Genomic DNA, 26,331 nt, shown 5'->3' on the forward strand with positions numbered 1-26,331 from the left:
GGAGGTTCTTATTCCTCGTTGTTTCCCAGGGCCCCATAGGCACTTCACAGCATTTGCTGAATGGATTCTTCCATTCATCCAACCATCCATCCGTTCTTTCAGCTAATATTAATATTTGCCATATTCAGGGCACTGCAGATACGCAGCCAACAAGATACAAAATGCTTATTTCCACTGAGCTTATATACTAGTGAGAGAAGACGGGTGATAAAGAAAGAAACAAACAGGAACTCTGTTGGGTGGGGCAAATGCTAGGCCAAAGATTGACGTAGGGTCAGGCGACACAGAATGCATGGGGAACTTCTGCTGGATGGGCAGAGAGGACCTCTGTGAGGGGCTGAGAGCGGAATGGGCTGCCCTTGTGAAGATCAGAGTAAAGAGCATTCCAGGCAGAAGGAAGAATTTAGAGGCCCTGGCCGGGTAGCTCACTTGGTTAGAGCCTTGTCCCAATATGGCACAAGGGTTGCAGGTTTGATCCCCGGCCAGGGCACATACAAGAATCAACCAATGAATGCATAACTAAGTGGAACAACAAATCGATGTTTTTCTCTCTCTCTCTCTCAAATCAATAAATGATTAAATGCAAAAGAAGGAAGAGATTACAAAAGCCTTAGGGTAACCAGCTGATTTAGAGCAAACACTGGCTAGCTAAAGCCAGGGCACAGTGAAGAAAATGCCTCTAAGAGAGACAGAACCGAAGAGACAGATCATAGCTGGTATTGGAGTCAAAGGTAATTCATTCTTTAAAACATACTGGATACTTACTGGCAGCCACCAAAGGCAAAATGAAAAGGCCCTGTTGTTCACAACTGATGCACAAAGGCATCTCGGAATGGAGGTGCCGGATACCCCTTCCCACTTTACTTGGAGCCAAGCTATCTGTGTCAGGATGGGCTGTGAGAAGAGGCTGCCCAGTTAGAATTCACCTGGCTTTCTGTTCTTCATGCCTTCAGTGTGCCCAAGCCACGCAGTTATAACCACAAGAATGTGAATACTTTTACTTGCCCTGAAATGTGCCTATTTTTAACCTTTGCAGTGGGAAAAGCCCTTAATTCACCCATCTTTCATGATTTTCCCACTTAATACTTTTTCATTCTCTTCCTGTGCTCCCTGGGGGGAAAGGTGCTCTAGCTGAAGCGCTGTGTGTGCCTTTCCGCAGGGTGAGCCGTGTGCTCGGGTACACACATGGGCCGTGGCCGGGGTTATGTAACGAGAGCTGTTCTGAGTACAGTTGGCTCATGCAGAAGGCCACGATGTGGCAACGACAGATCTCATTGCAGGGCGGCCGAGCCTGAACTCGCAAAGCAAGAGTCATGGCTCAGGGCAACCTGTTGGCCAGCTTTGTTTTCTGACTCAAAATGTTCCCTTGAAGCCTTAGGTTCAGGTTTAAAAAACCCAAGGGAGTTCTGTTTCATAGAGGGGTGATTCCTGCCACAGTCAGGATATACAGGAGATAATACCATTTTTATTTTCTCCAAAGAGTGGGTGGCTATTACAGAGGAGATCCTATTCTTGAGGTTGTATCAGCCACCTGGCTTAGCCACACCAAGGCCATGTCTAGACAGTGTAATAAACCCTGCTATGGCATGTGATCTATTTTTTGTTTTGTTTTGTTTTTTCATTTAATGTTTCAGGTTACTCTTGGGGAAATTGACCCTCTAGAAAGCTTATTTAATTATGCAGTATAATAATTTATGATGAAAAGGAATTTTGGATGTCCAGACTTTTGACACAAGGTAGCCGAGGCCCAGTGACAGTGCTAGCTCTGACAGCCTTGGGTTCCTGACTTCTAGGTTAGTTCTACGCCCGTCATACCGCTGTTAGCCATCAAAGGGAGGTGGCAAAGTGGCGACCTGATGACTTGTTTGGTTTTTTTTAAGCTAATAAATAGTTCATCTATAAATATTGGGAAATTATACAAAAGAATCTGGATCTCTGGTTTCTGCAGAAAGACTTGAGTCTGCACCTCTGCGAAACTAACTGTTGGCACCAACCATGGCTTCTACTTTTATACAGGTTATGTGCTCTCCAGTTCACCAGAGTCTCCACTGCTCCCTATTGCCTCCCAAACATTGAGGTTGACTGTCAACTTGCCATTTCTGCTCAAACTTGTGCTGTTGTATTTCTGATAGTAGAATTAAGAGTAAAGTAAGCTAAAAGCCAAGTGTTTCAGGGCCAAAAGGATACAGCTCAAGATGATATTAGGAAACAAATCTATTTCGTACCTGAAAGGCGTTGGAAGTTGCAGCTCTTGTTGTACAATGATCAGAAGAACTTGGGATATATCTTTTCATTGTGAGGTGGTGTTATAGCCCTGACATGACTTGAAAGAAGATTGTCATAGCATCGAGCTGAGAAGAAAAGTGGAACAAAGAGAAGACTGGGGCCCCTTCTCTCCCTTCACCCCATGTAGAGGTATTAAGAGTGAAATCTGTTTGTTTAGATACTGAGTCAGGTTGTCCCAAAGATTGTGGATTAAGAACTTTTCGCATTGACATTTGCCAGGATTACCTGGAACCATTTTATTGAGATCTGGTTGTCGTCATAGCAGCAGAGCTACCGGGGAAGTCAGACCTGAGGTTCCTTGGCCATTTGCTGAGCTAACAGTGAAATTGCTTAAAGGAAATGCACTACATTATTCTAGGAAGTAAGTTGCAAATTAGCAACACCTAAAATGTACCACACTCATGACTCCTTGAATAAAAGATGCCATGCTTGTCTACCCAGTGTTGTGGCTAGTACTACTGATAGGCTCCTTTCTATGGGTGAACTTTTTCTGGTCTTTGCTAATGGGTGCCCAACTCATATTTCTCCTGTTTCAATTCTGCCAACTAATACTTCCTTGGTGAAGCCAGGAGGCTCTGTAAAGGTTAAACAGTAATTCAGCTCTATCCCGTTGAACATAATCGAAGTGTCAGGAACCATCTAGAGATTAGGAGCACCAGTTCTCTCTTGTTTCTATTGGTTTAGTCTGTTTCTCTTCCTGGTGTCTGTCACTGAAGCTCAGGCTGGAGACCTGGTGAGGAATGTTTCCTCCAGAGTTTCGACAGGTACAGAGATTTGTCACTGCCTCAGAAGCTGCTTGGCTGCAGGTAAGGAAGCTGCTTTTATGGGAGGGGTAATTGTGGTCAGTGACCTCTGAGTTTTCGTGTGGCCTTGCTCTGTGCACGGACTCACGTCTAATTCAGGAAGTCTTTTATGTTAGTGTGTCCACATCAATGATTTCCTTACTCGCTTTTTGGAAGGGACATAGCCTCAGGTACTGATGAGGAAGGAGGGCTTTGAAGGCAGAGTTTCTAGAAGAAGGAGGGCTTTGAAGGTAGAGTCTCTAGAAGAAGGGTTAAGTAGAGGGCGGAGTCATTGTCATTAGAATACCAGACACATGGCAAAGCCAAACATAACCGCCCACCTCCTCTCTGACTCACCTACCCAAAGCATGATTAAACTGGAGGGGCAGGTGGCAAGCAGGTATTAGATTCAGTGTGGGGGGGGGGGGCTGAATCCTGCTACCTCATTGGTCGTTCCTTTTCCAGAGGACCTAGAAGCCTGGGGATCTCAAGATACACCTTGCTTGGTGAACTGGATCTTGGACTTGGAAAACTGTTGGCACCTGACTGGTCCAATGAAGTAGATCTCGTGATGGATAGCAAGACTTCCCAGGGGTTTGGGAAAGTCTTTGACTTGTTTGGAACCTAGTGGGTCTGGGATTTTACTGGAGTCCCCAAACGGTGACTTCAGTGCCCTGAAGGGAGACCCATCTTTGACCTGGCCTCCTTGAGGTGGATAAACTGGAACAGATTAGGGTGGAGCTTGGTGGCTGCTACCTTTGGCTCACCCTGACCCTCCTCAGGGGCAGCATTCCCTTGGAAACAATTAGGGGTAGGGTATGGTTAGCATTATGAGAGATTCTTTGTGTTCCACACCTCCTATATCATACGTAATAGGATAATGGGGGAAAAAAATCTCAGCTGCTGTACCAACGTTGGCCACATCAAAGCAACAGTTATTATACCCGTCATGGTAAATTAATGTAGGTCCCCATATAAACATTGCTTTATCCCTCTTTATTTGTAAAGGAAGCGTTTGGCTTGTATATTATGTTTGAAACATCAAATATAATACATGGTCATATTGGAATATGAATACTACCTACATTTGAATAATAACTGGCTTTTTTTATTATGTGTATGGTACCACAGGTGTGTCATTTTACATTAGGTATATAGCATATAAAGTGTATGGTGACTTAAATAATTACTGTTGCTTCATGTGGCCTCTGTAGGATGTACCAGTTTAGCAGATGAGGTCATTCAGATCACATAAAAAGGTCTCCTTCACCTGCCTGTCAGGATTCATGGAAATTACAAGACTCAGCTAGTATTTAAATATCAATAACACTGTCTATGAAATACTGAGCTCTTTTCCCGCCTCCTCCCCTTTTCCTACACCACCTCCCAGTGCCTTCCACAGGCTCAGCATCGTTATGCATAGTCAGGTTCCAGCCATGAAGAGCCCCAGTGTGTGGTGGGTCTGGACACTGTCAGAAGCCTTCGCCGGACCCACGGCCAGAAATGGGATGTCTGGACCAACAATTTCAACCTTTCTCATCTCGTGCCACATGTAACTAATTACTAAAATTCTGCCGCACATCAAAGGTATATATTTGTTTGCCAGTCTGACCAAAAAATAGATATAATTTTGATTCATTCACACAGGACGGCTATTATTGTGTTGGCTGTTGTCATCTGTTTATTTGACAATCTAAGGGAAGGGAGGTCAATGCCCCTGACGAAATAGTCAGATGTTGCATGTTTTAAAATTCTAACAGCGCACTGGGTGAAAATCACTGGCCTAGCTCTGACCCAGTGGCTCAGTTGGTTGGAGCGTGATCTGTAGCCAAAAAAGTTTGCGGGTTCAATTCCTCGTCAGGGCACATACATACCTGGGACGCGGGTTTGAACTCCGGGCCGGGGTACATTCAGGAGGCAGCCAATCAATGCTTCTCTCTCCCATCAATGTTTCTCTTTCTCCCTTCCTCCCTCTCTAAAAGCAATGAAAACAATGCCCTCGAGTGAAGATTAAAAAATAAAAAGTCACTGGCCTCGACAAATGCCAATTGGGGCTTGTAGCAGGAATTCTCCTTTCTTTTTGATACTCTTCAGCTGTGCCCTCCCAGGGAAGAGGTTTGCTCATTCTGGAGCCAAGGTCATTGTCCCCTCCTTGCACAAGTCTGTGTTGCAACTGCTTCAACATCCCCTTTTCTGCCTGGACCTATGTTGGTGATCCAAATAGACTTAGGACGAGGCTGGCCATGGGCGTCTCCTGGAGTCCTGGGCATACGTCAGCTTCAGGTCCAGCCAAGCCGCCAGGGCTCAGCCCTGGAGGGAGAGCAGCACTGTGACTGCCCCTGGACCACAGCCTGCTCCCCCCCCACCCCCCCTGCTCCCAAGCATGGAGGGCGAATGTTTTCTAGGTCAGCAGCTCTAGACAGCGGCCAGGTCTGGCCTGGTAGAGCAAGTATGTGCGAGTACCTCAAACTGGAAGTGAGTAAGAGACTCTGAAGTTAAAGGTTAATTAGTAAGGGCTCCTCCTACAGAACTGGATTTTCTTTTATAAACAAGGGTGGCCATGGCTGAACCCTCTTTCTGTGTGCGTCTGCCTCTCGGGGTCACACCTCCTTCTGGTCACCCGGCTGAGGAGAGGAGAGATGGCTCTGGCGTCCACAAGTAGCCTCGCAGCGATGGGCGGACTGGCTGCCCAGCCATTTTTATATTTCCCATGTGACATTTATCAGCGCCTCACAGCTGCTCTCAAGATCAAAGTGTACCCAACCGGGTGGGAATCTGTGGTCTGAGAACGTCATATTTTTTTTTCCTGCAGCTCCCCTTACTGCCTTCCCTCAACTCTAAGTAGACAGAATGTTGGGCCAAAGGTCCAAATAATCCTGTTTGGGGAGGCATCTCGCCATCTCCTGTCCAGCCGGGTACTTTTCCCTTCCTGTAACTTTCCAGTTGTAATTTGGGGAATCCTATTGGTCACCCTGCCACCTGGTGGTCATTCCAAAAACTGCACCCTGGGAGGATTGAGCGTCCGCTTGTATCAGTTTCAGTGGCTTTAGTTTTTCCGCTTCCAGTTAACAACGTAAAGAAGTTGTGCTTTTACATCAGTTATTATTAAGTGAATTATTTATAAGTAAAACTCTTGCAAATACATTCAACAGAATATACTTGGATAGAAATTTTCTATGAAGATATATTAGAAACTATGTTGGGATGCTGAGGGAGTGCAGCTGGGTGTGGGCGGGGAAGGACTTATTTTCCTTTATCCCTTAGTTCTCTGTGAAATCTTATAAACGAAAGGGATGTGTTACTTGAGTAACTGTAGCTGAAGTACCCCGCGCGGGCAGCAGGCCCAGAAGTCGCGGCTATTCCTCTCCAGGGCTCCGACCCTCTTCTGGTTTGGGGCCCAGGGACCTCTCGGGCTTCTGTGTGTTTTGAGGGAGTGGAGTGCGTTGGGCTCGCTTTGATCTCGTTCACTGACGGTGGCGGAGGAGCCAGCAGCTGAGCAGACGCTGGTCTGGGGAGTGTGTGGCCGAAGCCAGAAAATTCCGCAGCTCCCTTGGTGGTCCTGGTCATGAAGGCGGCAGCGCTCCTGTCCGGGGTGGGCTGCCTCTTCCCAAGGCCCTGCCCAGTGGAGGGGCTGGGGGTGTGTGTGTCCCATTTCTGACGCCCCGCAGGTGTGAGGCCGCCAGGAGCCAGGTCTCACAGGCCAGGAGCAAGGCCACTCGGGGTGCACCGCACATGCTCCCTTCCAGAGGGCAGGGCGAGGGCGGCAGAGCCAGGTGCGATGAAGGCCACCACCTCTGACTACCTTCCGCGGGCCTCCCACTGTCCGCCTCCCCCGCTGGCCAGACCTCCCCCCCGCGTTCCCGTGACTCCCCCTTAGGTCACACACCTACTTTTATGCTTGTGTTGAGCGCCACCGCTCTTCAAGTTTGTGCTCCGGAAGAGCAAAGACTCCTCTTGCTTGACTGCGCCCATCCAGCAACTCACCACCGGGAGCCCGGGAACACGGGGTGGCCTCGGAGGAAGGGGTGCAGGGTGTGGCCCACAGGGAGGGGTGGTCCTGCCTGCACTTGTGCGTCCTGGAGGGCGGCGCCCGCGCACAGGAGCGGAGCTGCGGTGCACAGCTCTCCAGGGAAGGGAGACCTCAGCACGACACTCAACGTCATTGGTCCTTCTACGCAGAGGACGGTCGAGCCCTGGGGACAGCCAGTCGTCCTAGCACTCTTCGTTCAAAAGACAACCGGCTTGCCTCGGCACCCGTGTTAGAAATGAGTCGTCCATGTGTGGACGGATCTATTTCTGGGTTCTCTGTTCGGTTGCGTTTATCTTTTTGCCCTATTTACACCAGACTACACTGTTTTGATTCCTGTAGCCTTTAAATAAATCTTGAAGTCAGGTGTGAGTTCTCCAACTTTATTCTTTTTCGAAGTTGTTTTAGGAATTCTAAGTTCTTTGTAGTCTCATATAAAGTTAAACATCAGCTTGTCAACTTCTACAGAAAGCTCCCCTGGAAATGTCACTGGGATTGCATTGAATCTGCAGAACAGTTTGGGGAGGAGAATCGACTTCTTAGCAATAGTGAGTTTTCTGACCGGAGAACATCGTGTGTCTTCTTTAATTTCTTTCAGCAATATTGTGTGGTTTAGAGTGTATCTTTTTCATATCTTTTGTCAGATTTATTCCTATTGTTTTATTTATTTTTTAACAGTCAATAGTAGTTGGTTTTTTTAAAATTTCCATTTCTGGTTTTGTGTTGCTAATAAACAGAAATGCAATTGATTTGTTATATTGACCTAGTGTTCTCACTTATTCTAGCAGCTTTTTAGTAGATTCCGTGGCATTTCCTGCTTAGCTATTCATGTTGTCTGTGAATAAAGACAATTTTTCCAACCGGGGTGCCTTGCACTTCTTTTCCTGGTGGCTAGACCCTCTTGCACACCGTTGGACAGAGGTCATGAGCATGAACATGCTTGTGTGCTCCTGACCATAGCGGGAAGCATTCACGCTTGGACGGTCAAGTATGATGTGAGCTGCAGGTTTTTCTTGGACGCCCTTTATCAGGTTGAGGAAGTTCCCTTCTATTCCTCGTTTGTTGAGTGTTTTTATCATTAAAAAAGTGTTGCATTTTTTCAAACACTTTTTCTGCGTTTATTGAGTTGATCACATGGTTTTCCTTTCACATTTGTTAACATTATCACTTACACTGATTTTTGAATGTTAAACCCATGCCACGTTCCTGGGATAAAATCGTTCTTGGTCATGATGTGTTATCCTTTTAATAATTGTTGGGTTCACTTTGCTAACCTTTGCTTAGGATTTTTGTATCTATGTTCATGATGGATATTAATTAGTAGCTGCTTTTCTTGTTCTGGGAAACAGTTCTCTGTGACAAGCCTGGCCTTCGTTCCTGAGCTCCTTACCTAGCCCTTCTCAGCTCCTCTGTGCTGGGCCTCTGTGGTGTATCTTCCAAGATGTTGGCTTTCTTGGCCATTCAGGAACCCTTACTTTTTGTAAGAACACTGTTGGATTTTCCCAGGAGAATCTTTCTCTTTCTTCCCTAGTCTTCTCCTCTTGAAATCCTATGACTACTGGCCAACAGGGGAAAGACACTCCCTCATAATTCATTTATTGGATCAGAGTTTCTTCTTTGTTTCCAGGCGTTGCTCTTCTTCCATCCCAGGCAGGCTGCCACTTCTCTTTCCCTTTCTCATTTCCCCTTTCTTTCTTTTAAAACATTAATTGTGGAAAATCTTAAGCCTGGAAAAATAGAGAGAGGCTGATACAGTGAGATTGCATGTACCCGTCAACAATTAGCAGGTTGTGAAGCTGCCTTTTCCAGTGTTTCTGATTCATAAACGTTAGAGACTTATTTTTCAAGTTACATCAAAAATCACGTGGTAGGGGACACATGACCCTTTTTGTCCTGTGGGCCGTGTGTGTGTAGGACTCTTGGTTTATTATCCAGGCTCAGGTGCACACAACATGGAAACTACGTCTCCTGTGATTTCCAGGGGACCCCCCAAGTACCCCAGATGCTCCCTCACTTTGTGTTTTGTGCCCAGTCCTTCATGCAGCCTGGGACTTTCACTCTGTGCTTTGTTTCTAGTCTCTAGTTGACTTAGGCCATATCTTGTCTTTCACCTACGTTTACACTCCTTCTATGCAGTTCCTAAGATTTCTTTGTCTTTTTTTCTCAGAGTATCTACGTACCTAGAGTTTTCTTTAGATATCAACTGGGCTTAATAAATAAAAGCAAACTAGCATGATGTGGTGATAGGCATCTGGTAGAATCCTGACCCTATGACTGGTTGGTGAGGCCTTTTTGAAGTTGCTACACCTCTTTGAGGTTCAGTATCATCATCTGTAAATGGAATAGCATCCACCTCCAGGATGATATTCAGGGTCAGAAATAATGCAACTGGGGTGCTCATCACAGTGTCTGATGCATAGCAGTGATTCAATAAGTGACAGCTCGTAGGATTATGACAGATGCCGTGCAGCTGTGAAACGGAGAGCAAAGAGTATTGTCCCCAACTGACTGAATAAACAGGCACCAGAGAGACGAGAATACTGACTAATGTCACTTGGAGAGCCAGTAACAGATCCATAACCAGGCTCATAAAAGCCACTTTCTGGGCTCAGGGCCTCCTGCAGACATTCTAAAATCTAATTTCTGCCTATATCTTTATGGAGGAATTCTATTTTATAACAGAAACAAGATATTTCCAGCAGCTCATTTCAAGGGGATTTACTAAGTTTATGATTCCAGGCATCTAGTTTGGGCTTTGTGCCTAAGACCATGTCCTTATATCCACGGCAACGTGAAATGTGCATGTCATGCCAATGCCTCTCTGTTGGGGTGCTTGGCTGAGTTTATTTGTGGACAGACTGGTTCCTCAGGATCACTCACTGTTAGTGGGCAGTTCGTAAGACAGACCAGGGACAGTGCTTTGGGTTTCACATGGGGAGAATTCAACGCTTGGGTTCTTTCTGTGTCTGCGGGTCTCTTGAGTCTCTGTTTCTGCCTGACTTCCTCTACCTCCTTGTTTCCCATACACACATGCGACCCTTTTGATCTTGTGTTTTCTGCGTTCTGGAGAGGTATGCATTCTCTGTGTCTTCTCCCCAAAGTGGAGAAATGGCCTTTCTCCGATGTTCCAATGCCGTTTATTGAAATAACAAAATATGTCATGGTTAATCATCTGTACGGGTCTAGAGGACATAAGTTCTGCCTACAAGCTAAAGGCAACTTCAAGCCAAAGTAGTGAAAATTGTACAGAAGAGGCTCCCCCTTTTGTCCTAAAGTGAACGAAGTTAGGGGAGAAGACGAGTGTTTGAAGGGGCCCTGAGAAGGCAGACTTGGAACCACAGCCTGTGATAGGCGATCCCTTCTCACTCTGGATTCCCGCTGATACAGTCTCCTTTCCGCAGGGGCCGTTACAGGCAAATCACAATGCGTCGCTGCACAAAGCATGAGCAACAGAAGCCATTGGAAACCCTTTCCTTCCTCAGAAAGAAGCCGTGGGCTTCATCCTTGTAGCTTTTCCAAACTCTTGTTCCTTCGTTAAGAACAGTGGCTGTACCTAAGGCACCTTTATGTCTCTAGTGCCTTTCCTTGTGCTTTCTACGCCGTAGGCACTCAGTGGATAAATATTTTGGAAGCTGAATGTAGACATGTGTATTATTTGCGAATCTACAATGTAGTCTAACTTCGTTAGCTGCTGTGTGGACTGCGGAAGAGTTATAGCTCGGGGTTCCTTGCTTTCGTTGATCCTGCAATCTAAATAGGACACTGCAGTTTTGAGAAATGTCTGGCCATTATTGCTGCAGATATTTTATCTGCTTTATTCTATTTCTCTTCTCTTCCTGGGACTCCAATTGTGCATATGTTAAGTCTTTTTTAAATTGTCCCACAGGTTCCTGAATCTGTTAATTATTAAATCTTTTTTTCCTCTGCTCTTCAGATTAGATAATTAATCTTTTCATCTCTTTTTAAGTCCACTGAGTCTTTTGTCATAGTTATTCTGTTGTTAAGCCTATGCCATGATTTTTAAAAACATTTCAGATATCTATTTTTCAGTTCTAGAATTTCTATTTAGCTCTTTTTTTATAGTTTCGAGTTATCTGCTGATACTTTCTATTTTCTCATTCACGACAGGCATATTTTGTTTTATGTTGTTGAGCTTAAGTATAATAATTGTTTTATAACCTTGTCTGATAATTCCAGTATGTTAATTATTTCAGGGTTGATCTCCATTGATTTGATGTTTTCCTTAGTGTAGGTAATGTCTTCCTGCTACGCTGAATGTTACATAATTTTGGATTGTATCCTGGACATTGGGAACGATACGTTGTAGTGATTTTCAGTCCTGCTATGTTTCCCTGAAAAGTGTTTTTTATTTTTTTAAGAGTAGGCAGTTTACTTGGCTGAATTCAAACTATAAACGTTGCCCTTCCTGATGTGAATGATAGCTCAAGTTTCTGCTCAGTTCTTTTAGTCTTAACTGGACTGCTGACGTCTGCCTAACACATGTTGGGCTGGCATCAGCCAGAGATTTGGGCAAAATCTGTACTCACAGTTTGGGCTCCGCCTTTCTGGCTGTCTGCTCTTTAGGACTTCCCCTTTTACTTCCTCTGTCCTCTGGTTCTTCAAGCCAGTAAGACTTCGGGTTTTCTTTCTGACTTTCAGCTGCCTTGTATAGTGCAATCTGAGCTCTTCCTTCAATAAAAGCCAGAAAAAATGGGAAATTTTCTCTCTCTTTCTCTCTCCCTGCCCCACACCTGCTAAGCTCCAAGGGCCCCTCTTTTGCTGTGATTCGTTTCCTGAGCCCATTTCCTCTACGGGTCACTTTGACCTCTGTGATTTTCTAAATAAACTTTATCTTACAATTAAAAAAAAACATTGCTACTGGTATTTAAAGTAAAAGAATTATCAAATAATTGAATTTACTGTCATTGTGTTCATGATGGGAAAACGGTAGTTTTCTCATGTGATTTTAGTATTTACAAAGGTTGAGAACTATATTCAGACATCAACAGTGTCCCACAATGGTAGCTCAGCAGGTGTTAGTTATATTTTCACAAGCTGTCTTTATGGTCAAGTCCCTCTCTGATGTGCAGATTTGACCTCATAAATTGTTTTGAGGTTTTCTGATTCAACATAACTCATTTGATATTTTGTTTGATTTACATAATATATAAGAGATGTTAACATGCAAAGCCATCCTTGTTATGTATTAATAAAACCAGAGCTTGTAAATCCTCTATCGTTGTAATTTACCTGTATGTATCGGAATTATTTTATTGCCTGTAGCAGCTCATCTACTGAGCTAAGGAACAAGGACCATCTGATTTGCTTCTATGAGGTGGACCTGCGGTAGCCTGTAAGTGTATCATCTGTCTGAGACCCTCAAGATGGTCATTTCCTGGCTTGCTAGGAAATTCTTTATTTCCCGCGGATGTTCTGTGAAACATAGACTAGGTTCCAGGACAGTTTTCTGGGAGTGGTCTGCTGGCACTGATTCATGCTGGCCCACGAGAGCTGATTGTTAAGTTTACAGGACTTCTGTAGGCTGCTTGTTAAACATGGCCATTCCTAGAAATTAAACTTTATAACTTACTATTAAATAAGTTGTATTTGAATTAGTGGTGATAAATACTCAACACCCCACCACGGAATTATTGCATGGCATTTAACTCTTAGGTATGCCCTTGAGGTTATTTACATCTGTGGTATCTTTGTGGTGGAAATACTATATGATGGTGCGTCTCTTCCCAGCTCTGTGCTCGGTGACGCCATGTCGAAATTGGCTCTGAGGGGGATATTTACACCGCAGACATCAGCACATGTTACAGAGCAGTGGCTTCTTTTCTCTTTGGAGAAGTTGGTTGTTAAACACTTACCTGCACGTTATTGTTTGTAGGCATTTCTCTTTAAATTATAAACCGTAGTCCTTGGTCCTAGTAGTAGCTTGTCATATCTAATGGTTTGTGTTGTGTTTATTGCGGCAAATTTTTATCCAGTTTAATCTTACAGGAAAGAGGATGGATTTTTATCAAGCCTGAGTAAATAACTATATGATCATGAAAAGTAAAGGGGCTTAGTAAAAGCATTTTGAATAATATTTAATCATTGTTACCATTGTCTTGGGTAGTTTGTAGATAAAGTCTGTTAATACATTTTAAAGAATCACTATTTTTAAGTTTTTTTTTCAATTTCCTAGTTTAAAACATATACGAAAAATTTGCCTAAGTTTTTCCCCCCTGATTTCTAAGGAGGGATATTGGAATACATACCACTTAAAGAACGTTTTATTCCAGTCTATAAAAGTATCCTTTCTTAAACTGTTGGTTAGGGATAAAGGAGAAAGAAAATGATATTTCCTTATATACTTACTGAAAATAGAACATTATTCACAGTGAAATCAGTTTGCTTAATCCCAGGAAATTAATTTTTATTTTGTCAATTCTGGGCTAAGTAGTCAGCCTACTCTTATGAAGCCATCTGTTTTTGTGCTAGGAGTTCTGGAAACCCCAACTAAGTCCCTTGATACCGACGGGACAGGTGTCTGTGGGAATGATGTCAGTTCTGACTAGGAAGCCAGAACTCCTCCGTGTGGTTACTGTCAGAGCAGTAGTTGGGAGAACCTGCGACAGTGTTTAATACATCTCTTTTTGAGGTTACTTCCGAAAGTCTTGACTTTATTTCTAAGTTTATAGCAGAGGACTTTAGGGAAGTACAATGGAAAAGCAGACTATCTGTTGCTGGCAGCACTACATGACGGTGGCCATTTTAGTATAATGTCAGAGCGGAGGAGAGTGAGCTGGCTAATCCACTTAGAAGGATCAGGTCCACAATTTCCCTGGGCCATGAGGGCATTGACCCAAGTCTTCAGTTCATCCCACAAGATGGTTTTACTTGTTATCAATTAACAAGGGTATCTTAAGCCTAGAAATAAAATCTTTCCTCTTCTAATTTTTTTTTTTCATAGGCATCCATTTGTTGAGTGTTATTTGGTGAGTCTTAGTATATAAACGTCCATGGTGGCTGATGAAAAGACTGTTGGGTAGGTGACTGATTTGTGTAATAGACACGCAGGAGTTTTACATTTGCCGACATAAAGGAAGTTGACAAGCCATGTTTTTGGCCTTTGAAGTTGTCCTTAGGAAACCAGAAAGTCAGGGAAACCTACCTGGGGCTCTGATTGTGTGTGTGTGAGAGAGAGATTTTGTACATATTTTGAGGGTGGGTGAGAAGAACGGGATGCTTCTCTGGATGCCCCAAAGGCTCAAGGAAGGGGTATGATTGCTGTCAGTGAAAATAAGGAAAAGTCAACAGCGGGGAAGGGGCAGAGAGGAGAGGGAAGGCTTCCAGGGCCGAACAAAGCACAAAGGTGAGGGAGAGTCCTGTTTTAGCCTGCCCCGCGCACAAGAATGTGTCAGAGCAGCATACAGAGAAACAGAGGCCTTTCCTCATTTACTGGCCTTTTTCTTCTCTATAGCTTAATTTTGATTGATTTGGGGTTCTAACTGTTGACATTTATTTCTATTGGAACTATTAATGGTTTAAAAACCTTTGTAATATAGGTTTATCCCAATTTAAATGAAGATCACCATGGAAGATCCAGATTGGTAGCATAATTGAATAATTGTTCATCTTTTAAAATAAGATTTATCACAGAAACGTTATAATTTACATTTTCAGTTTTAGAAAGATCTCTCCAGAAAGTTTGGAAAAGAGAATGAGAAACAGTCCATCACCCTGATGTGTCTGTCACACTATTATCATTTTTGATAAATTCTATCCCAAAATTTTATTTTACACACACACACACACACACACACACACACACGTTCTTTAAAATTTTTAACTGTAGGGTACACACAATTTTGATTATGGCTTTTTCCTCCTAACACCAAGTCATATGCATTTTTCATGTTGCCACAAGTCTTTGTGGCCATGGTTTTGCTATTTGCTTCATGTGGAATTCCTTTAGGTAGGAAGCTCCCTTTGTGCCTTTCAAATCTGTACTGTTTACAAAACACGAAATGCACACAGGTTTTCAGGAACACAGCTATGTGTTAAGTGAAACAGAATCACAAAGAGGTTGAAACCAAGCCAGATCATCCCCTGGGTTAGCAGGAAGTGGTTATGTTGTAAACCTGGGCTAGAAAACCAGTGAGTCTCTTTTCCAGGAAAACAATCAACTGGTTATTTAGTTTTTCAGCCAGGTGTCCAGAGTTGCGAAGTGTATCAGCAGGGATTTGTTTCTGTTATAATAGAACTGTTGTCAGTGCGGGGATGGTTTGTTTTTTCATCATATGCATGGGAGATAATCCAGGTCGGTCCCACTCTCTGGCACTTCTGAGTGCTTTAGGGAGTCCACTAACAAGGGTGCGGCTCACGCCCTATGTGTGTGGGGGTGGGAGGCGAGGAGAGTGGGGAGAGAATGCCATTCCTTTCCCGCGCCTGGAGGAGGGACTACCTTCCTCTCCAATCTGTGGGGGTCAGAGTTCCTTCATTAACACTATGTTGTGCTTACTATGGGCACAGAATCCAAATGCTGTGTAAGTTAGCTCCAGTGTTGCAGCATTTTATTAGACAATATGCTTGAATGTATTGCTCTGATGGGAAAGGACAGTGTAGAATCAGCTGTGGTTCTTCAAATTAACTGCCAAGTCATTACTGTCTTTCCGTCTTTTAGTCTTAGAAGCCACCGGGGTCGATTTCCAAATGTCTTATCACGGAGGCAATAGAATTTCTGAATGTGTTATCAGCAGTGTTGGTATTTCACATCCCTTCTTAATACAATTGACTCAAAGGACCTTGAGAAATTAGATCTTATATCATTTTCCTACAGGATTTAAAAAAATCACTGAGGCCTTGGTTATGCTGTCTAGTTGAAGGGATCAGAATGAACTAATTCTGTTCCCCTCTCTTTGGTGTGCAAAGTCCTCTCATTGTACCCCTGTGACCTTCAGGACTCAGGCCTCCGAGAGAATGTGTGCCTGACAGTGGTCACTGTCCTGGTCTCCGATCCTCCTTCTGCCTACGTTCTGAAAGCAGAAAGGGGAGGATGAGAAAGCAGACCAAAAGTAGTAACTGGTTTGTCAAGTGCACTGCCTGACGATCCCTGTTCTGGAATCCGCATTCTTGCCAAACCTTTGCTTGTGGCAAAAGCAATGTGGTAACCAGCCGGAGGGCACTGAACACTGGTTTGCTATAGTTTAACTCTTGTGGTTCTTTAAAGGTTCTTTCTGTAGCCACTTTATCCTAGAGAGTTCTTAGGGATTCTGTCTGTCTCAATCATCGCAAGAAAAAAAAATTGGGGGTAACTCTGTGTGGTGACAGATGCTAACTTACTGTGATCGTTCTGCAGTGTATACAAGTAGCCTATCATTATGTTGTACACCTGCAAGTAATAAAATGTTACATGTCAATTATAGTGCAGTTGATCACTAAACAAAAAACAAACTGAATGTATTTGTTCATCACATGTTTATTGCCCTTCCAGGTGTCAGGCTTTGTGCTAGGTGTTAGCCGGCCAACATAGACGGGTCTGTGTAGACATTAATGAGGTGAGCACACTTTGTGTGTCCGGTCACAGCCGCAGTAAGTGTTAGGAAGAAGCTGGGCCTGAGCAGCCGTGAGGGCAGCGTAGGGAGGCATCGCTGTTCCGAGGGGCCCTCCCTGAGCCCGCACACTGAGCTGAGCTCCCCGGAGAGGCTGGCGGGAAGAGGAACCCAGGGAAGCAGAGCTGGGGGCAGCGTTCCTAGTGGAGGGCTCAGCGTGTGTACGTTCTCTGACACAGGGGAAGCAGAGTGAGTTCAGGGAAATGGGAGTAGGCCGGCGAGTTTGGAGGACAAAGATGGAGTGGGAAGGGGAAAAGGGAGCCGACGCAGAGGAGCAAAATGGAGAGTTCTAGTTGGCAGTCAGTCAAGGGTAAGGCACTTATCGGACACCCGTGGGGAGAGAGATGCCAAGAAGCAGGAGAACACATGCTCTCGTCACGGGGAGTGGAACGTGACCTGGGATGTGACAAATCATTCGCCATCTTGTGTCCTCCCGGTGACTCGGTCCCTTGTCCTCCCGGCTGCAGGTGCTTGTCCAGCTCCAAACTCCTGCACCAGCCCAGCGGTTACCAAACAACTGCCCTCCCTTCTTCCCGGTTCTTCAGATCTTCTGCTTCCTCAGGCTTCTGCTCTGGTGTCTCCTGGCGTCTACCCACTGCCGTCCACCTGAGGAGGCTCTGGCTGGCCCACTCAGCCATGGGGGGTCCCCATCTGCCCATTTCACGTGGAATTAGGTAGCCATGGTAGCTGCACAGTACAGTGAATCCACTGAAACCCACTGACTTGTATGCTTTAAAGTGATGATTTTTATGTTATGTGAATTATATCTTGATTTTTAATAAATCTAGGAATTAATCAGTTATTCTGTGATGTATTATGATACTTTGAGTTAGAAAAGCCGGGTCCCATTCACTGGTGGAGTTGTCTTCACCTTCCATCTCTAGAATCGGGAGAAGCTGTATCTCCTAGGTGGCTGTGAGGAGTAAATGAGCCAGTGCGTTTGAGAATAGGTTTAGCTGTGTGAAGACCTGTAAGCTTTCTCTGTTGTCATGGTTACGGCATGGCTTGGAAACCCCTCATCTTAGCCATGCATTTATAAAGCAGTTTCTGCGTGGGTTGCTGTTTGCTGAGGCCCTTCGGGAGAATCCTGGAATCAGGAGAAATCCCCCGAATGGAGTCATGGTGAAGGAGTGAAGGGTTTCCCCGTTGCTGACCCTGCAGCCCAGCCTGGTCCTGGGCAGAACCGAGAAGTAGTTCACTGTGATGTCCCTTCCCTGCCCCTCTCTCTGGCCTGGTCATCTTTGGGTTATCCTTTCTGCATCTCTTGCGTCTGCTTCATATTTTCCAAAGTGAACTCATCACATTAATTATATTAGGGTGTGAGTGCCTGTTGAAGCTATATTTGTGTCTTACAGGAAGACCGAAAAAGCTTAGAAGGAGGAGCCTGCAGGCTCGGAGGGGGGGGGGGAGGGGTAGGATGAGGGAAAGAGTGGGAAGTTATTTTGAAGCAACAGAGCCTTCCTGGGCATCCCCGAAATCACCCCAATCAGGGCCCATCTGGTCCCCTTATCTCAACGCCAGCCTTGCCTGGCCTGTGCTTACTGCTGCTACTGCCACACCATCTGGAAGAGCAGGTCAGAAAAACGGTGTTAGTTTCCTGCTCTCCTAGGGTTAGGCTCACAGGGAGGCTCCAGCAGAAGCAGCCTTGACAGTGGTTGCTGGTGGTGGCAGGGGTGTCATTAGCAACACTAATGAATCACTGCTGGGCCTGGCTCTCTCTGACTCAGCTTGAAACTTCTTTCTGCTAACAGGAAGCCAGTAACCAGTGAAGGCAAAAGCTTGCATGAAACTCTCTGAATTGGAAACCACTGGGTGTTTTTGAAGCTTTTGTTTCTAAAACAAGAAGGGAAATCATCGGGATAGCACTTGCCCTGTCTCCTTTGAGGCAGGGGGACTAGGTTGGTAGAGTGTGATTGTGAGCCAGGGCTTTTGTTTCTTACGAAATGAAAAAATTGTACAGGAGTTCACAAAAACAGGAAGCTGGCAATGAACGCTAGTTGGAATTATGTAAATTAAGCAGTCAGTTTGGAATGCAGGCGGCAGTCTGCCTGTGGGAAAGCCTGGGGAGCACGTCAGAAGGGGCACAGCCAGGTTATCAAGAGGGGAGGAAGCTTCCAGGCAAGGGTGAGGTGGAGGGGGTGGAGCCCTTGCTGCCCCCGAATTATCAGCCTAAGGCAGTGCCCGGAGAGGGGGAAGGGCAGCGGGGAGGGAGGCTCCCTCTGGTTGTCTAAGAAAAGGAGTGGCTTACACGTCGTTCCAGGAGATTTGCATTTTCTCATGAACATATAGCATGTGAGCTCTGGAGGCTCATTCGCGTCCACAGGCTCCAGAAGGCTCTCGTGCCCTGGCAGCTGCCCAGGGACTGGGAACCCATGCCGTGACCCCTGCTCCCTCCAGGGAGGGGAGCTGGGAGCATTGGATCGGTGATTCACACACTTTTGGGGGTGGAGACACTTCGTAATATGGTGTTGTTTTGGGGTGTCATTCTTTTCACCACCCTTTAAAAGCATCGTTAGTTTGAAAGATATAACTAAATTAACATTAACTTTTAGATGAAAAAATATTTCTTGTTTTTTGAAACTTCTAAGACAACAGGATAGCCTCGAGTTCAAGGGCCCAGGCAAGGCCTTTGGCACCGATAAGAAGAGAGGTTGCCATGGGAGCATGTTTGCTTGCTCCCCTTTCCACTCCCAGCGACGTGGACCTCTGGGGATATTTGATAACATGCCCTTTCCCCATACTCATTATTAATCACACTTTTTGCTTCTAATCTCTCTTCCCTCCCGTCTGTCATCAGCCCTGCCACCAGAATTAATTTTCTAAAACAGATTCAATCACGTCACCTCCCCTCCTGAACAGTTTTCACTGGGTGCGCCACTGCTTACATACAGTGCAATACCCTAGTATGGTGCATGGAAAGCCTCTTATGATTTAACCCTCTGATCCTTTCTAGTTTCAACATCTTTTATAACCTTCCATGTACCCACAATGTCTGCTACCTGTGATTTTAGGTCATTTCTTGAACATCAAAAAACTGAAAAATTTAATCTGAACTGGCTTATATAATACAGAAATTTGTTTGCTTCTGGGTTAAAAATAAATCTTATCAGGGTGAGCTTCAGGCAAGGCTTGATCCAGCAGCTCAACAATTTCCCCAAGGACCTAATTTTTATCTGAGGATCCCAAGGTAGTTGCCAGCAACTCTTGGACTTTGAGCTTCTTTGTTCATGTCTCCAAAGAAAGAGAGAATATCTTGCCCCCGGATTCCTAACCTATCCTCAATCTGATTAGATTTGTTTATGTCATATGCCTACCCCTGCACCAGTCCCTGTGGCCTGTGGGATGTGCTGACTGGTTGCCTGATGCAAGATTCCTCCCAGAATTGAGCAGATACCTAAATGGACATCGAGGCTGTTGGGAAAGAGGAAGGAAGGTCTGGAACCTAAGGAAGCACCCAGTGTGTGTTCACTCTGCACACCCTGTGCCTTCGCTTTTCCAGGCCTTCCCTCCTGCTGCTTCCTGGGATGTACTACCTGCGTGCACTGACCGCAGTCCTACTCAGTGCTTCAGGGCCTTGCTCAAGGGCCACCTCTGCCACCGTGCTGCTTCTCTTGTGCTGCTGAGTCCTTCTTTTCTCCCCCTGTCCCCCAGGGCACAGCATGCTTCCAGCTCGTGTGTCACTGCGTTCATTCTGTTCTGCATTTGTCTAGGAAAAAGTGCTGTGTTTTCCTTTACTCTCACACTCACGATGCCCCTGACAAAGATGTGTGTGTGTGCGGTTTTGTTTTATTTTATTTTGTCTTTTTATCCCACACAGGCCAGTTCTCTGACACCAGCTGGGTGTCCCACCGTGCAGTTCTGACACTCTATGCTGAGTTAACATCAGATCCCACAAGTCAAGGGCTCAGTCCCACACGACTGTCCCGCTTCAAATGACAATTACAAGTCCCAGGTTGTCCCTTGTAGTTCTGACCAGCTGGCTATAAATGGGGGTTCCTAGGACAATAATTGGGTTGAATAATTTGCTAGAACGGCCCGCAGAGTTCACGGAAGCGCGCACGTATACTCACAGGTTTGTTATCAGGGGGATAATAAAGGACACAGATGGGCAGCCAGGTGCACAGAGCCCCGACCACAGGAGCTTCTGCGCCTGCGCCGTGGGAGGCTCCGCCCTGTCGGCCTGGGACGTGTTCACCAATTGAGAGGCTCTTAGCACCCCATTCGTAGGGACTTTCTGGGAGGTGTCCTCACTCAGACATGATCAGTTGTCTGCTCAGTTTCCAGCCCCTCTCCACTCTCCAGGGAAGGAGGGTGGGGCTGAAGGTTCTCAGCTGGTCACCAGCCCCCACCCAGGAGCCCACCCAGAGTCAGACCCCCTAGGACAACGGGCACAGCTCCCACCCAGGAAGTTCCTGGCTGTCTAGGCTCTGTGCCAGACACTGCTCACTCAGGAGACCACAAGGGTTTCCGAGCTCTGTGTCAGGAACTGGGGTCAAAGGCCAAACAGGAGGAACTGGGCGCAAAGATCTCTCTGTATATATTTATTATTATTTTACAGTGTTATATCCATTCTTCAAAATATCTGGTTCCTCCATGGAACACAAAGACCCTTAAGGTAGGAGGGTTTGTACTTTGTCATTGTAGGGGCTTAAGTGTGTTGAATAACTGGTCGTGACTAATCATTATGCCATTATGGAGAGCTTACGGCGGCCAAGGCCCTGTGTGGGGAGCTTTGCTCACACCATGTCATTTAATCCCATTTAGCCTTGGCAATGGCACTCTGGGGCAGACCCTGTTATCACTCCCAGCTTCCAGACGGGACCCTGGGGTTTAGTTCGAGTGGCACAGCGCGCCAACAGTCACAGAGAGACTCTGACCTAGATTTCTTTCTACACCAAAGTTCATGCCCTTAAGCATTGACACGTTTTATCCCGGAATTTGTCGGCCAAGAGATGCTGTCCTGGAAGGTGAGCCCCTGTGAGAGGGGACCGATGGGAGGAAGGCAGTACAGGGGGGCAGAGGAACTCGAGGGAGTAGAGGGCCGGTGCTGAAGGGTGTCGGGGTGTCGGGTGCGGAGAGGCAGGCGCGTGGAGCAGTCTCGGGGTCTTGTGCAGGTGGTTTGCCAGAAAGGGGTCTTCCTCAGGGACCCACCTGTGGGCAGAATCCAGAAGCTGCTGAGCATGGTGCCTGGTGACTGAGGCCCTTACCTCCTCGGAGCCTGCAGACAGAGGGAAGCAAACTCTTTTATGGATGAAATGGCGGTGAGAGGCCGAAGCAGACGTCTGCCTTGGTCGGGGGCTGTGGCCAGAAGTGATCAATGCGAACAGAGCCCAAGAAACTGCAGGGATGATGGGGAGGAAGGACCCCAGGAACCTCCTGAAGGTGGTGCGGGGCTGCGGGAGTGGGAAGCCCTTTCTGGGGTGGGGGGTGTTTCTTCACAGCCTAACCCCACTGCGCCTGCCGTGGGGACCCCTGGCATGGGAGAGGGAGCCAGCGCTGGGCAGGTGGGCTGCTGGTAGCGGAGGGGCGGGCCGAGAGCCAGGTGCCTGGGACCAGTGGTTACTAAGCGCCCTGCTGGCGTTCCCTGCTAAATTCTTCATAAACAATCAGTTGAAAAAGACTGTCCCCCTTTCATAGTCTTTACCCCGGGGTGTTTTCAGAAGCAGTTTAAACACTGGCAAACATAAAGGAAAGCTTTTTATCCCTTCTCTAACCACTGAAAGGAAGGGGTGGACTGAAAAACCGTGTGCATGGCCAGGAACAGAGCCAGAGAGACAGAGAAGGCGGAGGGAAGGGTGAAGTGCAGAATGAAAATCTGTGAGTGGTGGAGCGAGCTCGGGCCCAGGTGAAGGGGGAGTAACTGCGGAGGATGAGGGGAGCGGAGGGGAGGACCGGCTGGGTGCCCCTCTCAGAAGGGGTGTGTGTGCATCTGTTCTAAGGCGCGCAGCTGCCTTGAGAGAGTCCAGGTGCAGGAAACCTGGCAGACTTGGGCACGGGTGAAGTTACCCCCCTTCGGGAGGGGGATATGAAAGAGGACGGTCTTTATTTTGTATTCGCAGCTAGTACACGATTTCGTCCCTAAATGTACTCAGTTTTGTATAAATGCAATTAACACTCGTTAAGCAGGGCCTGAGACGCGGGTGTCATATGTGTTTGAAAGCCAGGGCTGGCGGCACTTGCTCCTGTGTGGGTCTTTGGCCCTGCAGCCCTTTCTGTCTTTTCTGTCCACGTTTCTTTCTTCCTTCTCTTTGTCTCGGTCTCCCTCCTCCTTTTCACTTTCTTCCCCCTGGAGTCTCAGGCTCCCGCACTGACAAAGCCCAGGGTCCCCATAGTGGGAAGGGTGTCTCTGCCCGGAACCCCAGAGGGTCTCCTGGTGCTGAGGTTCACAGCCTGGGCCTCCCGGGCCCCAGAGGGCAGAGGCTGCCGCCTCTGGGTGAGGCTGTCCAGTCAAGGGCCCCGGCGGGCGCCTCTGCCTACCCACAGCACGGGGCGGGTCCGCCTTCCTAATCTTATCCTCACACAACCCTGAGCGGCACACTCCGGAGCCTGGTGTTTAATAAGGGGAGCTGCAGTGGGTCCTCCCACGGGGGGGAGAAGCGAGCAGGAGTCTCTCCCTATTGAAAACACAGCAGCTGCAGAGGAGATAGACAGGAAGCCCGACCCAGCCCTCTGGCAGTGCCAACCCCTGTGCAATAACAGGCGGGCCCAGCAGGCGCAGCGCCCTGCAGCCAGCTCCTGGGGCGCCCGGAAACCCCTCAGTCCTGGAAAGGCGCACGGGCACTCCCTCCTTTCAAGGGGGGTCAAAGAAAGGAGGAAGGGCTCTGGGCGGTCTGTCCTAGTTGAGGTGGGGGGAGGGGGAGTGGAGGAGCAGGCGTCACAACACCCCATTTGGTTATTAGCGGAGGTGAACTTAGCTTCCTTGCTCTCCTTGAGACTCAGTTTCTTCATCTGGAAAATGGTGTGAATCCTTGGCCTGTTTCCCAACTAGCTTGTTTTGAGGGCTGTATGATTGAGTAATGCCTTCCAGTCAGAGCTGGGTTTGAACCCTACCGTTGCCATGTGGTAGCTGACCTTGGCCTTTGTTTTCTCATCTAGGAGGGGCAAGAGGAGAGCCCACCTCATAGGGTCATTTGGGGCTGGCATGAGCTTTGTTCAGTGCCTGGTTTATTGCACATTGCTCAATAAGTGCTACCTCTAATCAGCAAGGGAGAAAATGATGTGCAAGCGCTTTGTCAACTGGTGCGTTCTCTAAGGACGTGGGAGGTTCGTCTTACGCCGGCTATGATTCTGGCTGGGATCCTGGGTTCCCAGCAGCAGTTTGTGAAACATCAAGCCCCTTCCCGTTTCCTTTCCCCCTTAAAAGTGCCCCCTTTCCTCCTGTGGTTTCCTCCCCTTCAGCAGGAGGCTTCTGCGGCAATTTCCTCACTCTGCTTCCTCTCCCCTCCCCTCCACCAGCCCAGAGCCGGTGTTGCCTTTAGAACGCAGTTCTCCAAGAGGCTCGTGTCCCTGCTCCAGCTCCGCCTTCTCCTTCCTCCGCCCAGACACAGCCGCAGCGCGGCCTCGCCTGCCAGCATTCATGGTCAGGCTGCTTGAGTTCGAAGTCCACCCAGGAGCTCTGTGGCCTTGGGGGAGTAACTGAAGCTTGCTAAGCCTCGGTTTCCTCATCTGGAAAATGGGAATAACAGGAACTACTTCACTGGGTCGTTCTGAGGATCATCAGATAGAGCCTGTTCCCGGGCAGCATGAAGCGTCAGCACAGTGGACGTCCTCAGCAGTGTTCACTGTGCTGCAGGGACCTGGGGGGGGGGCATTTTGCTCCCCACTTAAGTGCAAGCCCCTTTGAAGAAGGCCCTGCCTTCTGTTTTCTCTCCACTTACATGCACTGGGTACTCAATAAATGCCTTGAATACATTTTCTCCCCCATTTTGGTCAACTCATCTGTAAATTTGCAGAATGTTGCCACTTCGCAGCAATGGCATATTGTTTTTCCGCCCTTTTGCAGGGAAGAGAAACCTCAGTATATGTGGCATAGTGCTGGGCACTTCTACATGTTACCTCACTTAACTTTCACAGGAGCCTCAAATCCCTAGGGCAGGTGTAATTATCCCCATTTTACCAAGGAGAGAACCAGGGTTGAAAGAGATGGAGTAACTTGACCTACGTGACAGCTGCCAGGGTTGGGGATCAAACTCAGGTCTGTTTCACTCTGAGGTTTTGTTTCGTTTTATTTATATTGTTTGTGCCTTTCAGTCACACGTCTGTGCAGAACAGATTCCAAACTTTAATTTTATTTACTGGTTATACTGGTGCCGTACAAATGCTTAGTGTTTAACAAAATTGGTAAACTGTCAGCTGACTACAAAAAAATCTGCAGGTGAACAGTACTTTGAACAGGCTAAAGCTTTAATTGAAATTAGTACTTTGGTCCTTGTGACCCATTGCACTAAAAGTTTGGTTATTTCTCTCGAAATGATTGGCTTAACCCTTGTTTGCCACTTTGAAAGTGCCCTCTCTCTCCTGCCGTCAGTCAGAAGGATTTTGGTGCCCAAGGTCCATGGGCATTTTTCTTATTTTAAGGAGCATAGGTTCATAGAATCTTGACCTTTCATGATCTTTTAGGAATGAGTCTTTAGGGACTAGCCAATCTCTTGGGAATGGAATTTCTTTGTAACTAAAGCAGCTGGGTGTGAAGCGCTGTTAGTGAATGTGGGACGGGGCCACATTCTCATTCATTGCACACACATGCACCCCCTGCATGCGCAGCCGCTCCTCCTTGTCCAGGAGCAGTGGGGTGGGAAACACGTCAGGCAGAGGTCTGAAGCCAACACAGTGTGTTTTCACAGTCTTAGCTCCTCCCCACCGCCCCCTTGGCCCCCCAGGCTTGGCTTCTGCTCTGCAATACCCTGCTCATGGCCCCAGTAGCCGAGGATCTGCCGGCATCATGGGCTCTGCTGCTGGGTGCACTGAGTTTTCATCTGCATTACTCCTTGGGGCATTTGCACTGGGGAAGGGCAAACTGCCTGTCCCTTCTTCCAAGGCCTTCCCTGAAGTTGAACCTGACTTAGCCCTTCTAGGCTCGTGCAAGGTTGGAAGGGGAAGCCGGCAAGCTGCTATGTCTAACAGCCACCCTTGGGAAATGTCTTAGCATTAAACCCTTTTCTATCCTGGAATTTTACACGTGTTAAGCAACCACACTGTGCCTAGTGTTGGACCAGTGAGAAAATGATCACATTTTAATTCTCAACAAGTGCTATTATTCCAAAAACAAGGAATGCACCAATTCTCAAAACAAATCAAGTGTTTATCATTCTAGACAGAATAAATCAAATAGGGAGTTGATGTAGCAACCCAGAAAAGAGGCATGTAAAAGGCCAGTTGTTACCATTATGACACAGAATTTAGGTCAGACAGATTGGGTAACCCTGGGCAAGTTAAGTATATGTATGAGGTCTGTCTGGAAAAAGTCCAGCCATTGTTAAAATAACAAGAACAGTTTGCGCGACATCAATGTAACCCGTCAGCCAAGAAGAATGGACTGGAAAGCACATGTGTGAACAATGACGACTTCACTGTACTAGTCAGTGGGGGTGACAGACGCCGTTGAGTGAGCATATGTGCTGTGTGGCCATCACAT

General features: G+C 46.8%; 1 protein-coding gene and 1 long non-coding RNA gene across 3 annotated transcripts in view; both read left to right on the forward strand.

Annotated features, from left to right (window-relative positions):
* Window positions 1-26,331, forward strand: part of CNIH3 (cornichon family AMPA receptor auxiliary protein 3) — a 153,665-nt gene that overhangs the window by 10,501 nt on the left and 116,833 nt on the right. The window lies entirely within an intron of this gene.
* LOC149992378 (uncharacterized) lies at window positions 181-17,458 on the forward strand. The gene is made up of 4 exons (XR_016508345.1): window positions 181-731; window positions 3,003-3,092; window positions 3,534-4,655; window positions 17,165-17,458. It is a non-coding gene; the product is annotated as an uncharacterized LOC149992378 (long non-coding RNA).

Source organism: Furipterus horrens, unplaced genomic scaffold, assembly GCF_987537825.1.
Source record: "Furipterus horrens unplaced genomic scaffold, mFurHor1.1.pri manual_scaffold_15, whole genome shotgun sequence".
NCBI lineage: Eukaryota > Metazoa > Chordata > Mammalia > Chiroptera > Furipteridae > Furipterus > Furipterus horrens.